The sequence below is a fragment of the Neomonachus schauinslandi genome, chromosome 10 (genome assembly GCF_002201575.2).
Source record: "Neomonachus schauinslandi chromosome 10, ASM220157v2, whole genome shotgun sequence".
Classification (NCBI taxonomy): Eukaryota; Metazoa; Chordata; class Mammalia; order Carnivora; family Phocidae; genus Neomonachus; species Neomonachus schauinslandi.
Genome location: NC_058412.1, coordinates 16,958,778 through 16,972,797, shown reverse-complemented (window position 1 = coordinate 16,972,797; position 14,020 = coordinate 16,958,778).

The window sequence follows — 14,020 nt, the reverse complement described above, 5'->3', positions numbered from 1 at the left end:
TCCCTAAACACTCACCAGAAATGATCATCTTTTCTTTATCTTTGATAGTTGCTAATCTCAGTATAACTCACTGTAGTTTAATTTTGAATTTTTTATTGTTAATCAAAAAAGTTTAATTTTTTCATGTATAATGTTAATTATATCTCCTTTTTTAGGAATTAAGTGATCCCATTTAATTTATTTGCAGTAATGTTTGTAGAGTACAGTTATCATCCCTTTATAATACTTATTGAAAATATTTCCCTAGAGATTTAATTTTATATTTTTTAGATGTAAAGAAGCTTTTTGAAAATTTACACAAGTACATCAATATTTTTCTTCAGAGTATCAGCACTTGTTTGGATGGTTAGAAAACCTTTCTCTAATCTTAACAGTATATAATTGTTTGCTCTTATTTTGTATTGTTCCTTACCGTCTTTTAAAAAAACTATCTGTGACTTATTTTGATGAATGAGCTGAAGTAGGCAGCTTGCTTTTTGTTTTTCCTCAAATAATTAGCACTTGTCCTATTTATCAAGTGACTTTTTAGCCACTAGTCATTATGATCGTAATGTTTATTCATACTATTAACCTAAATTATTGTGTTATTAACACATAATATTAATGTATGGAGAAATATTGAAACACACAACTTCATTAATTTAGGTGCTAATATGAATCAACTCTTTTCCTTGAGATATTTATCTTAATTATTGTGGTGTTTTTATTTGGCTACTAGAAAATATCTTGCTTTTAATTACACAAATAATATAGACTTATTGCAGAAACAAATCAAACACAGTAGAAGAAAAAAAACAGGCAATCCTTGCTATTAGGTTTTTACATTAGACCCTTCCATCTCTGTTGACTGTTGTTTTTGACATGCATTTTTCAAGACACTATATATCTTGATTTACAATCTAATTTTAAATTCAATCATAGCAGAGTTTTTTTCTCTACCTAGATAAGTGTCTTAAAACATCAAGTATAATAAGTATATAGTTTGACACACACACAAATGCGCTGCAGTCTATTCAACCAATCATAGATTTCTTACATTTTGTCATTTTCCAGTGTTGCTTTTATAAACAATAATATAGCCCTCATATATCTAAATCTTTGGGGAAGGATACGCTTGATTTTAAGAAGATAAAGCATAATTTTTCTTGGGAGTTCTAACATTTTTCCCTTTCATTCTGCATAGCATACCTCAACAAAATTCCTCTTCCTAAAGCATTGTTTTTAAATGGAGGAATAATTTATTTTCAGTGAGGTGCATACATTTGAAGTGCACTGCTTTTGAGATCATAAGCCTGTGTAACCACCACACAGGAGGCTCTATCCGGCCTGTGCTACTCAGGATCTATCTATCCTCAGATTTGTCTCTCAGCTTCCCTGCCTGTTCCCCAGTTTTCCTTAGCTGGAAGCCTGGAGTGCTGGGACTAAGGATGTCTTTGCTGCCCTTCGCCCCATTACTCTGAGGAAGGAGGATCTTCCAGCACTACTATTCTTACTGCCCCTTACCTTTTGGATACTCCTCAAGTGCTCCATGTAGGGACATAGGGATATGTTGGCAAGGTGATGGATTCCTGTTTGGTGGCTTGCCATTTGGGGATTCTACACTATTACACCATGTCAGCTCACACACACAGTCAGTTCACAGCCTGATGGATAGTCTGTTGGTCTATCCCCTTTTTTTCCTAATTGGATAAATTTGACATGTAACATTGTGTAAATGTAAGTTGTACACAGTGTTATTTTTAATACATTTATATATTGCAATATGGTTGCCATTGTAATGATATTTATCACATTATGTACTTATGGTATAATATTGTATATATTCAATAAACTGTACATTAAATCTCTATGGTTATTTGAACACTTGAAATACATTTGTACTCTGAAACACAATTAATGTTATCCTACCACCCCCCCAATCCCCTGGTAACCACCATTTTACTGTTTATTTTTTTTAACATGTTTGATTTTTTTTAAGATTCCATGTTAAGTGATATGTAGTACGTGTCCTTCTCTGTCTAGCTTATTTTGTTTAGCATAATGTGCTCAAGGTCCATCAATGTTGATGCAAATGGCAGGATATCCTCCTTTCTCATGACTTTCTCATGACTTAGTAATATTCCATTGTATATATACCATGTCACTTTTATCCATTCATCTATAGATGGGCATTTGGGTTTTCCATATGTTGGCTATTTGTGGATAATGCTGCAATAAACATGGGGGTACATACATTATATCTCATCAAATTCATGTTTTCATTTCTTTTGGCTATATTCCCAGAAATATAATTGTTGGATTGTATGGTACGTCCAATTTTAATTTTGTTGAGGAACCCTCCTATTGTTTTCCATGGTATTTGGACTAATTCACGTTCCCATCAACAGTATATAAGGGCTCCCTTTTACCACATCCTTGCCAGCACTTGTTGTCTCTTGTCTTCTCAATGATAGCCATTCTTTTTTAAAGTAAGCTCTTTGCCCAACATGGGGCTTGAACTCACAGCCCTGAGCACATGCTCTACCAACTGAGCCAGCCAGGTGACCCTTGATGATAGCCATTCTAACAGATATGAACTGATATCACATTGTGGTTTTTATTTGCATTTCTCTAATGATTACTGATGTTTAGCATCTTCTCATTTGCCTGATGGCCATTTAGATATCCTGGTTTATCCCTTCTTAGAAGATTCCTCATCTTTCTGCATTGGCAAAGATAAGAGAAATGGTCTCTTCCTTCTTATAAGAAAGCCACACTCATTGTTTAGTTCATTTCAGCTTCTATGTGTCTTCAACTCTCAAATGTTTTTCAAAAACTATGATATTATAGCTTCTCAGGCTTGTTTTGGTGTTTGGTGTGAACTCTATTGTTTCTTGTAATTTTCTACACAGAACCTAGCACAGGACTCCTAATGTTTTTAACCTTGGGATATAGATATATATCATTAACTCTGTCTGTCTAGCTATATAGATGATATAGATATAGATATAGATATAGATACAGATATATAGCTATGGTTATAGCTTATTTCCCTATTTCTCATTTATAATGCTAGGAACAGTATATTCTCTCAATTCACTTATGATTCTTGCTGTAATTTGTTCTGTTATATGGATCTTTTAAAAATTTTAGTTATTGAGTAGATCAGTTTTACTATGACTTCTTTCTCTCATTGTATCAATCATGTTTCCATCTTAAACTCATTTATTCTGGTATCATAATATTTACTGTGTTGCTCTTTTCTAATCTTAATTAACTTAAATATTTTATAAACTTTAAAAATAAAAGTATGTAAATCTATAAAATTTCCCCTAGTTATACTTTTGTTTCTATCTTAAAAGTTTTGGTAAAGGTTTCTCACAGTTCTTAGTTTTAAATGGATTTTTTTCACTGTTTTATTCATTTTTGATGAAATAATTATTTAGCAGAGTGGGTTTTTTTTTTTCATTTCCTAGTTATTGGGTATTGGGATATATACTAGTAAATAATTACATTAGTGTTTCATTGCATGTATTTACTGCTTAGAGTTTAAGTTTTCTTTACTGAGTAGAATATGATCAGTGTTACTCCTAAATATTCTGAAGGCAACTGATAAGCATGTTTAGTTTTGTTTATAAGACATAGATTTGAACATTTACCAATTAAATAAAGTCTGGTAATTGATTCAAATTCTCTCTCTTTTTATTCTTTTATACCATGTTTCTCAGTGAAAGGAAATTATTATAAGCATAACCTGGTGACCAAGTGATTTAGAGAGCAGAGGAAATGGAGGTGAAGCTAACATTCAGACACCTGGAAGAGAATAGAATAGAAACCTAAACAAGAGTAGTAGCGATGGAAAGGTGATTCAAGCAATCGATAAATTATCAAACTCAAAAGATAAAATTTTGACCTTATATTGATATATACTTTACCCTTTCAAAGTTATTTTGTATGCATTTTCCCCTATATTTAGAAGAACTAAATGTTTGGTTAATATAGTTTCTTTTTTTTAAGATTTTTATTTATTTGCTTATTTTAGAGAGAGAGAGAGAACAGGGGATGGGGCAGAGGGAGAGAGAGTCTTAAGCAGACTCTGCGCCAAGCATAGAGTTCAACATGGGGCTTGATCCCACGACCTTGAGATCATTACCTGAGATGAAACCAAGAGTCAGACGCTTAACCAACTGCACCATCTAGGTGCCCCTGGTTAATATAGTTTCAAATTCATAGATGTGGAAAATTACAGAAATTAAGCAGTTTTCCTGACATCACACAACTTTTAAGTGGCAGAGCCAAGAACTAAACTAAATTTTTCTAACCATTAATTGTCTTTCCACAATTTTGGAATTGTCTACATAGTTTAAAAGGTCTTATTACTAAATGAATTGGAAAAAAAAATTAAGAAGGTGTAGAAGGCTAGAGGTTGGGTTAATTCGGTAGCTCTTCCAGGGTCCAGGTTATTTTCATTTTTCCCATCATTCCCAGCAAAGTTGACTTCATTATCCCCTTACATCCTCAAGATAGCTATCATGGCTTCAAGCATCACATCCTCATAACATCTAAATAAGCCCCTTTCCCCAATAAAAGCTGTCTCCCTTCCTCGTGCCACCTTTTAAGAATGAAGAAACCTTCCTAGAATACTCCTCAGTGGCCAGAATTGCATAGCATGCCCAATCCTAACTAATTATGGGCAAGGAAAATGAAATTACTGTTATTAATTCATACTTACCAAGATTTAGACCATGGGACATTAAGGCTGACTTCTGATCCCAAAGAAAAGAAACAGAAAAGAAAAAAAAGTATAAATTTCTATTTTTAAGAGCAAGGCAAGGGAGTGGCTTTGGGTAGATGACAAACAGTGTCTGTGGTACAAAGATTGGAGATAAGAGTGAGAGGATGAGCCAAAAACTATTACAGACCACACATCCGGGGAAATGGGAAAATAGATTATTATTGAGAGAAATATGAAAAGAACAAAGAGATGTCAGTCTTGACAGAAAGATGATAGCTTTGGTTTGGCACAAGTTGGTCAGAGATGGGATTTTTAAAAGGAATTGCAGGCACATAGTTACAAAGATTTGAAGCACACAGCAGCAGTCAGAAAACTTGATATTGAATCTTGAAAACTCCTTTATAGATACGTTTGTCAATGCCATGGAAGTAAGATTACAGAGAATGACACTGGAAAAGAACAAAGAGTAAGCATTAGGAATTATCCCTAATTAAGGCTACAAAGACTGAATAAATGAAGAAGGGACAGGTGAAAACAGAGTAGATATTATTTTTAAAAAGCCGATGACCCTCTATTGCAAACATAGACTACCAGACTCATCATTGAATTATTAACATCCTCCATCATTTTTCTTCTCTGTAAGCAAATATTTTAAAATTTTTAGGTGTTCCATCTTGTGGCTGTACATCATTTATTTAATCATTCCTCTGTTTGGGGATATTTACTTACTACAGTTACGTTTTTTTACATCTGCTCCTTTAATCTAGTTTCAGTTTCCCACCTCAGAGTCTGAGCCAAGAGTATATAGTCCCAGAGCAAAAAAATAAAGATATTTTTAGCAGGACAATTGCCTTGAAAACAATGATTAATATAGAGAAAAACTGCTTGAAATTCCTTTGGTATATGATGAAATAAGCTTGATCTACTGAGACCATATATTCTCTCACTCAGTTCAGAGTGATACATTTATACTCACTAAAGCTTAACCACAAGGTTGGATTCAGGAAGGAGAATGTGATGTAAAGAAAATAAAAATAAAATCCTATCCTTCTTGTCCTGAAGTATTGTGCAAAGAAAAGAAGGCAATGGAAGAAAAAGTAGTTGATCGGATGGGTTTTCCAATATTCCTTATCAGATTTAAACCCACAGAGATCAAAATGAGTCATATTGATTGAAAAAATGGGGGGCTCAGGAGGCAGCTCTTCTTCATTTGGCCCTGTACAAATATGAAGGAACCCTGAATAATTAATGGGTAAACTTTTTACTCAGAAAGAGAGGATTCTTGTTTGCTTTCCTAAGCTTCCCTTAATTCCTATGTGGCCTGGACACTGTGGCAGGGGCAAGGTAACCTTATGACATAAGCTGAAAATGGACTAATAATATGGTAGGTTGCATAACAGAGGAAGTGACATAAAATTGGAAATATCTAGAACCTGAACTAGATCTGAACAATTGAGTTAGCAGAGAGATCATTAGGCTTTAATTGAAATCCTAAGGGACTGATTTACATTTTATCAACTAAAGATATCAGCAATAAATGCCAGAAAAAATGCCAATGGATATTATGATTGCTGTCTCCAAAGTGGCCACTTGTCTATTTCTTTTCTATATCTATTTCTTTTCTCCCTGTATATGCAATGATATTACTTTGTTAAGAAGTAGAGTATATGACTATTCCCTTTGAATCTGGATTTTCCTTTGGGAACTTGTTTCACCAATAGAATGTGGTAAAAGTAATGTTCTAGGATTTCTGAGGCTACATCATTAGGGACTTTGAAGCTTTCAACTAGGTCTCTTGGAACTTCAGGTACCATATTATGAGAAGTACAAGGCACATAGAGACGGTTACCTGTGGGCTTTCTGTCTCACAGCCTAAGGCGAACCTCATCCATGGACAGAATCAACTGTCAGCCATGTGAGTAAGCCATCTTGGACATACATTCCAGATGAGACTTTAGATGGTCCCAGCACTGTAGCTGCAATCCTGAGAGACCTGAGGATAGAACCAATCTACCCACAAAACTATGAAAGAGACTATCAATCTTTATTTTAAGTCACTAAGTTTTGGGGTGGTTTGTAACATAGCAAAAGATAACCAGGGCAGATGAGATCAGTCCAAACATCCCAACAGAGGCCTCGAGAGCTAAGCTCAAAGTGGATCTTGGGGATGGCATTTTAGTATGAGGACTCTTTCACCATATAGGCAAGAGGTCATGAAACCATTTTCCTAAATACATTTTTAGTAGAGCAGGATTAGGGGACAGGCATAAGGAAAACTGAATATTTTTCCTCAGATACTAGACATTACCTGATAATTTTGAAATTACCATATTAGGTTAAATACTAATAAAGATTAAATATAGTAAGTGGAAGCGCTGATGAGGAAGAAGAGATCATGTACAGGCATATAAAGAAAATGTATTTTATATAGGTTGCACTGTAATCAAGTAGAACAGGAATCACTCCATTGCAACCTGTTTTTTGTAAATAAAGTTTTTACTGGAACACAGCCATGCCCGTTTGTTTACATATCTTCTGAAACTGTCTTAGTGCTATTAACAGTTGCAGCAGAAACTGGCCTGCAAATTCTAAAGTATTTACTCTCTGGCACTTTAAAGGAAAAGTGTACTGACCTCTATATAAAATGAAAATTGGAACCGCAATTCACACACAGATTTTAAATAATTTTTGCAATTATATTTTCAGGGTAAATTTCTAGATGGAGAATTGCTAGGCCACATAGTTTGTGTAACATTAAAATCTTTCATATATTTTGGTTCTAATTTATCTCCAGAAAAATGGTGTCAGTTTACATATAATCATATCAATATGAGATGGCTAAGTTCTCTATATCCTCATCAGACTCATAATATTTAACTTTTGAGTCATATAAAAAAGGAGGAGGAGGAGATAAAGCTCTTATATGCAAATCTTTACCATTATTTAGGATACTTCCTACAAGCAAAATACAGGGTCAAGCGATAGTGTATTAAAAGTGTACTAGGTCCCTTTTCATATATTGCCAAATTAATTTCCAGAAGAGTTATACCAATTTATACTCCTCTTTATAATGTATGAAATTGATGTATTTCACTTAACTAATAAATACATTAGATAAATGGACATATTTATTTCATGTGGTAGTGTCAATTAAGTTGTTCACATGTCAGGCAAAAACTGTATCCCATATTGGTTTTTATTCACCTTTTATTCCTCAGTAAATCTCAGGATTTCCTATACGGTTATTAATCATGTTGATTTGTATAAAAGTTCTCTTATAGTTTTTTGGCCAGCTTTTCTTTGTTTTCCTAATTGTGTTTATATATATAACACAAATTCAAGAAATACATTTTAAAAAATATGCATATGAGTCTGTTGCTGGACTTCCTATTCCATTTCTGTGTTGATCTACTTCTATACTAGTACTAATCAGAAATAGATATTATAGATTATGATATGTTTTGGCATCTGGTAAGGCTTACATTTATTATTCTTTTTTAAGTTTTGGGTTATTCATATGCCTTTTCTCTTTCAGATTATTTTAGAAACACTCTGTCAAAGTCCATAAAAATCTTTTGGAGATTTGCATGGAGATTGACTTGGTATGTTTGCAATTTTATCCAATTTTCTACTGAGATGTTTGTCACAAAAAATATTTTGAGTTGATTACAAATTAAATAATTATTAATATTTGTGAGAATTATAACTACCTTTTAATTTTTAAAAGTTTCTTGGCACAAAGTTTTTATCTTGATTAGTTCATTATATTGATCTTTTAAATTGTGTATTTTTTCCTTTGTTGACATATTATACTTTCTTGACATATTTCAGATGGAAAATACTCTATTGTGTAAGTGGTTAAATAAAAGTTTTACCTTCAGGGCGCCTGGGTGGCTCAGTCGTTAAGCGTCTGCCTTCGGCTCAGGTCATGATCCCAGGGTCCTGGGATCGAGTCCCACATCGGGCTCCCTGCTCGGCAGGAAGCCTGCTTCTCCCTCTCCCACTCCCCCTGCTTGTGTTCCTGCTCTTGCTATCTCTCTCTCTGCCAAATAAATAAATAAAATCTTTAAAAAAAAAAAAGTTTTACCTTCAGAGAAAGAAAAATGGTTTGTTTTCTATAATGTAAATATAAACCATAATGAAAATATTAACTAAAAATAAAAACTATAATACAATCTGTTGAGATTTTTTAAATAGTGAGGCTAGTTTGAGTATAAATAGAGTATTTTGAGGAATTCAAAGAGTGCACATAAATAAATTTGATAGGGAAAAATTGTTTTAGGTCCAGACTTCATGGCACTCAGGCCTCATTGGTATCTGACACTGAGTCTGGGGTTCATGGATTCATGGTGTTTCTGACTCATTTATATACCAACCCAGTTGTGTCCAGGAGAATAGAAGCAGGCTCTCATTCTTGGTCCTACTATGAGTTTTTTATCTGTAGGTTATATCTAAAGATCCTGGTCTCTCTTAAGTATCAGCTGCCATATATTTCTCTCTACTGTACCAGATCTTTCTATGGCCTCTTTAGTTGACATGGTTATCTTACTATATAAAAATTACTTTGATTTAAGATATAGATCATCTGTTGCCTCTTCTTAGTCTGAATACAGACTTGTGTGTGTCACTTCAGAAGCCAGGAGGAATGGGACAATCTAACAGTAGGATACTACGAAACTCAGAGTAGATCTGAGCACTGCTAATGGAAATACAATAGCAGTAACAGGCCCATCAGTAGGCCTCTAGAGATTAAGCTATCAACCAGCAAATGCTCATCTTAATTCTCCTTAAGATGGGTCTGCCAGTGAAGCTGATATCAAGATTCCTAAAAACTTCTGTGAAGACAACTAAAAGTTAATATTAGCCTTTGCAGTAAACAAAATACAACAAAGCAAAATACAACAAGCTATGCAGCTTGAGATGCAAGGGCCTATGGCCATCAACCCAGGTTGCTTTTTTTTTTTTAAACTGTCATTCTTCTCCCATCCCTACCAAGGATGAAAGGCAGCCATATTTTTTTCCTATTTTTAATTATTTTTAAATTAACTCTTTAATCCATTTTGAGTTTATTTTTGTATACGGTGTTAGACAGTCCAGTTTCATTCTTCTACATGTAGCTGTCCAGCTTTCCCAGCACCATTTATTGAAGAAACTGTCTTTCCCCATTGAATATTCTTGCCTCCTTTGTGATAGATTGACTATATAATCATGGTTTTATTTCTGGGCTCTGTTCTGTTCCATTGATCCATGTGTCTATTTTTTGTCCTAGTACTATACTGTTTTATTACAGATCTCTCATATATCTTGAAATCTAGTATTGTGAAACCTCCAGCTTTGTTATTCATTCTCAGAACATCTTTGGCTATTTGGGGTTTTCTGTGGTTCTATGCAAATTTTAGTATTATTTTTTCTAGTTTTGTGAAAAATGCTATTGGTATTTTGAAAGGATTGCACTGAATCTGTAGATTGCTTTGGGTAATATGGACATTTTAAGAATGTTAATTCTTAAAATTCATGAGCATGGGATATCTTTATATTTGTGCCACCTTCAATTTCTTTCATCAGTGTTTTATTGTTTTTGGAATACAGGTCTTTCCCTTCTTTGGTTAAGTTAATTCCTAAGTATTTTAGTATTTTTTGGTGCAATTGTAAATGTTTTCTTAATTTCTCTTTCTGCTACTTCACTTGGTGCAATTCAGTATGTTTGGGGCAATGTAAATGTTTTCTTAATTTCTCTTTCTGCTACTTCATTATTAGTGTAATGGATTTCTGTATATTGATTTTGTATCCTGTGACCTTTCTGAGTTCATTTATCAGTTCTAGTAATTTTTTGGTGGAGGCTTCAGCATTTTCTATGTATAGTATCCTGCCATCTGCAAATAATGGCAACTTCTTTGCCAATATGGATGCCTCTTATTTCTTTTTCTTGTCTGATTGCTGTGGCTAGGAATTCCAGTACTATGCTAAACAAAAGTGGTGAGAGTGGACATTCTTGATACTAAACCAAATACACCACAAAAAAAAAAAAAAGAGAGAGAGAGAGAAAACTATTGGGCAGTATCTATCCCTGATGAACATAGATGCAAAAATTCTCTACAAAATATTAGCAACCTGCATACAACAATATGTTAAAAAGATCATTCACCACGATCACTTGGGATTTATTCTGGGGATGCAAGTATGGTTCAATATTCACAAATCAATCAACATCATACACCACATCAACAAAACAAAGGATAAAAATCATATCATCTCAATAAATGCAGAAAAACATATGACAAGATTCAACATCCATTCATGATAAAAACTCTCAACAAAGTGGGGTTAGAGGGAACATACCTCAATATAATAAAGGCCATGTGTGAAAAACCCACAGCTAACAACATACTCAATGGTGAAAAACTGAGAGCTTTCCCTCTAAGGTAAGGAAAGGCAGCCATCTTTGATTATGATCTTGGCACCATCCTATAGTCCCGAAATGTAAAAACAACTTTGCCCAGGATGCCAGAATTATTTGGCTCTCTGCTATAACTGTTATGTTACAATCCAAATAGCCTTTGAGCATTTAAAAAGTTTATTGGAGAAAATGGAGCCTCAGTACTTTCCCTAATTTTAGGTAAAAATTAGTGTCCTACTCTGGCTTCAAGCTGGATGTTTAATGTTCTTATTTTGGAAATATCGGAACCTGTGCAGTGTCCCAAATGGCCCTGGCCTACACGCAGGCATTCACTTTGCCACCACCTTTGCTCCGTTGTCTCCTACCACAGCTTTCTTCTCTCGCTTTTTTTTTTTTTTAAAGATTTTATTTATTTGACAGAGAGAGACACAGTGAGAGAGGGAACACAAGCAGGGGGAGTGGGAGAGGGAGAAGCAGGCTTCCCCATGGAGCAGGGAGCCCGATGTGGGTCTTGATCCCAGGACCCTGGGATCATGACCTGAGCCGAAAGCAGACGCTTAACTACTGAGCCACCCAGGTGCCCCCTCTTGCTTTTGTTCTAATTCATTTTTCAGTTTGCCTATGTTCTCATTCCCTTCACTTTCTCTCAGATTTGGATTCCAAGTTATTTTAGCTCTAGTTTTGCAGTCTTCCCAGGCATAGCACACTGCTATGAGTATCATCTTTTTTAACCAGCTCATGAACTTGATAGTAACAGTCTTATTTTTCTCCAAAGATTATTTCCAACTATGCTGTGAAAGTATTTTCTTCCTACTAGCAAATATATATCCTAATAATATTTTGGGGAGATTTGGTAACTACCTTATCACTTAGTCAAAGTCAGTCCCCTTCAGTTTAAACCTAAAACCACATGTCTGCATCAAAGCTCATTCTTTTCCATTGCTAGCCACAGTTGTGACTCAGAAGCCCTGAAATGGGGAGAGGTTGTGGCCCAACTCTGTCATACAACCATTCAACAATATTTATTGAGAAATTATTGTATGCAAGGATCAGATCTAGGCAATTAGAATTCATCAGTTACTCTTAGAGCAGGGCCTGTTAATAATTTGTGGGGCCCAGTGCAAAATGAAAATGCAGGGCTCTGTCCAGGGACTCTCTGTCTCATGAGTCCACTGCACCAACTCATCATAGATAGGTAGACCAAGGGCTTTAAAATTCTGCTTAGAGGGGCTCCTGAGTGGCTAAGTTAGTTAAGCATTCGGCTCTTGATTTTGGCTCAGGTCATGATCGCAGAGTTGTGAGATTGAGCCCCGCATCAGGCTCCATGCTGGCTGTGGAACCTGCTTAAGATTTTCTCTATCCTTCCCCTCTTCTCTCCCTCTCTTAAAAAAATATGCTTAGAAATGTCCTCACTACCTGGACTAGGAGGTGGGAAGCCCCCCAGTTGTTCAATGAATGTATCTTGCATTGCCAGCCTAAGGCAAGAACCTCTGCTGGCTCACCTAGATATTCTGCTAGTCTTGCATCTGAACCCTCCTGATACCCAGGTCCCTATTGGGCTGGAGGGCAATGGTGAAACACAGGCTTCTGTGCCACCACCACTCCCCAAGGGTACAGGAAGGCCAGGCAGTGCCAAGGATGCCAGAGACTAGGAAACAGGCAGCCTTAAAACTTACTCTGGAGGCAGTAGGTAACAGGAGTCAGGGCAGCACGTTAGGTTAAGAACATGAACTCTACAGCCAGACTACCTGGAACTGGAATGTGAGCCCTTACATACCAAATGAGTAACCATGGGTAAGTCATAGAACCTTTCTCAGTGTAACAAAAGGATGAAAATATTTCCAAATTATAATGTTACAGGGTTGTTGTGAGAACAAAATGAGCTCATATACAAAGGGCTTAGTTTAGCACCTAGAATCAAATAGATGCTATATAAATGTTATTGCCTTATGATTATTACCTTTATTATTGTTTGCCACCTATCATATATTGCCTTGTGTCATAGTGATTTTCCCACATTTAATTATCTTAAGCTTCTTGAAGCTTAAAATGTCTCATTTTCATTTCAATAATTATAACAAATCCATTTATTCAACACATGTTTATTGGGAACTACATTAGGCACTGGAGAAACAATGATGAGCAAGATAGACATTATCTCTACTACGTGGAGCTTACAGTCCAGGAGAAGTTTATTTAAACAAGTAACTATAATTAGTCTAATCAGTGTTAATAACTATAATAGGAAACACAACATACTGTGAGGACATGTAACAGTGGAATCCAACCAAGGGGTTACTACCTACTTTGAGACTCTATTTACTCAAAAATATTGTTGAATGGATGTATACCAGAATCAGGTCACAACTTCTTCCCATTTCAGAGCTCCTGAATCATAACTGACTAGCAATGGAAAAGAGACAGTTTCGATATAGATATGCATCTCAGGATTCATATAAAAAGTGGTATTTACACCAAAATGAGTAGGATTTGGAAAGGCAAATAGGAGAATAGAATAGAGGTTGACTTGGGAAAGAGTAGTCCAGGAAGAAAGGAGATAAAATTTTAGAGGTGAGGGGAAACATGGAATATTGGGTAAGGCAGCCATCTTTAATAACAATCTTGGCACCATTCTATAGTCCCCAAATGTAAAAACAACTTTGTAATACCATGTAATTGAAGTCAAGTCAAGAACAGCCTTGGGGTGCCTGGGTGACTCAGTCAAATATCTGACTCTTGATTTTGGCTCAGGTCATGATTTCAGGGTTATGGTATTGAGCGCTGTGTCAGGCTCTGCGCTGGGCATGGAGCCTGCTTAAGATTCTCTCTCTCCCTCTCCCTCTGCCCCTCATTGCTTTCCACCCCCACTACTCATGCACGTATGTGTGCTCTATCAAAAAAAAAAAAAA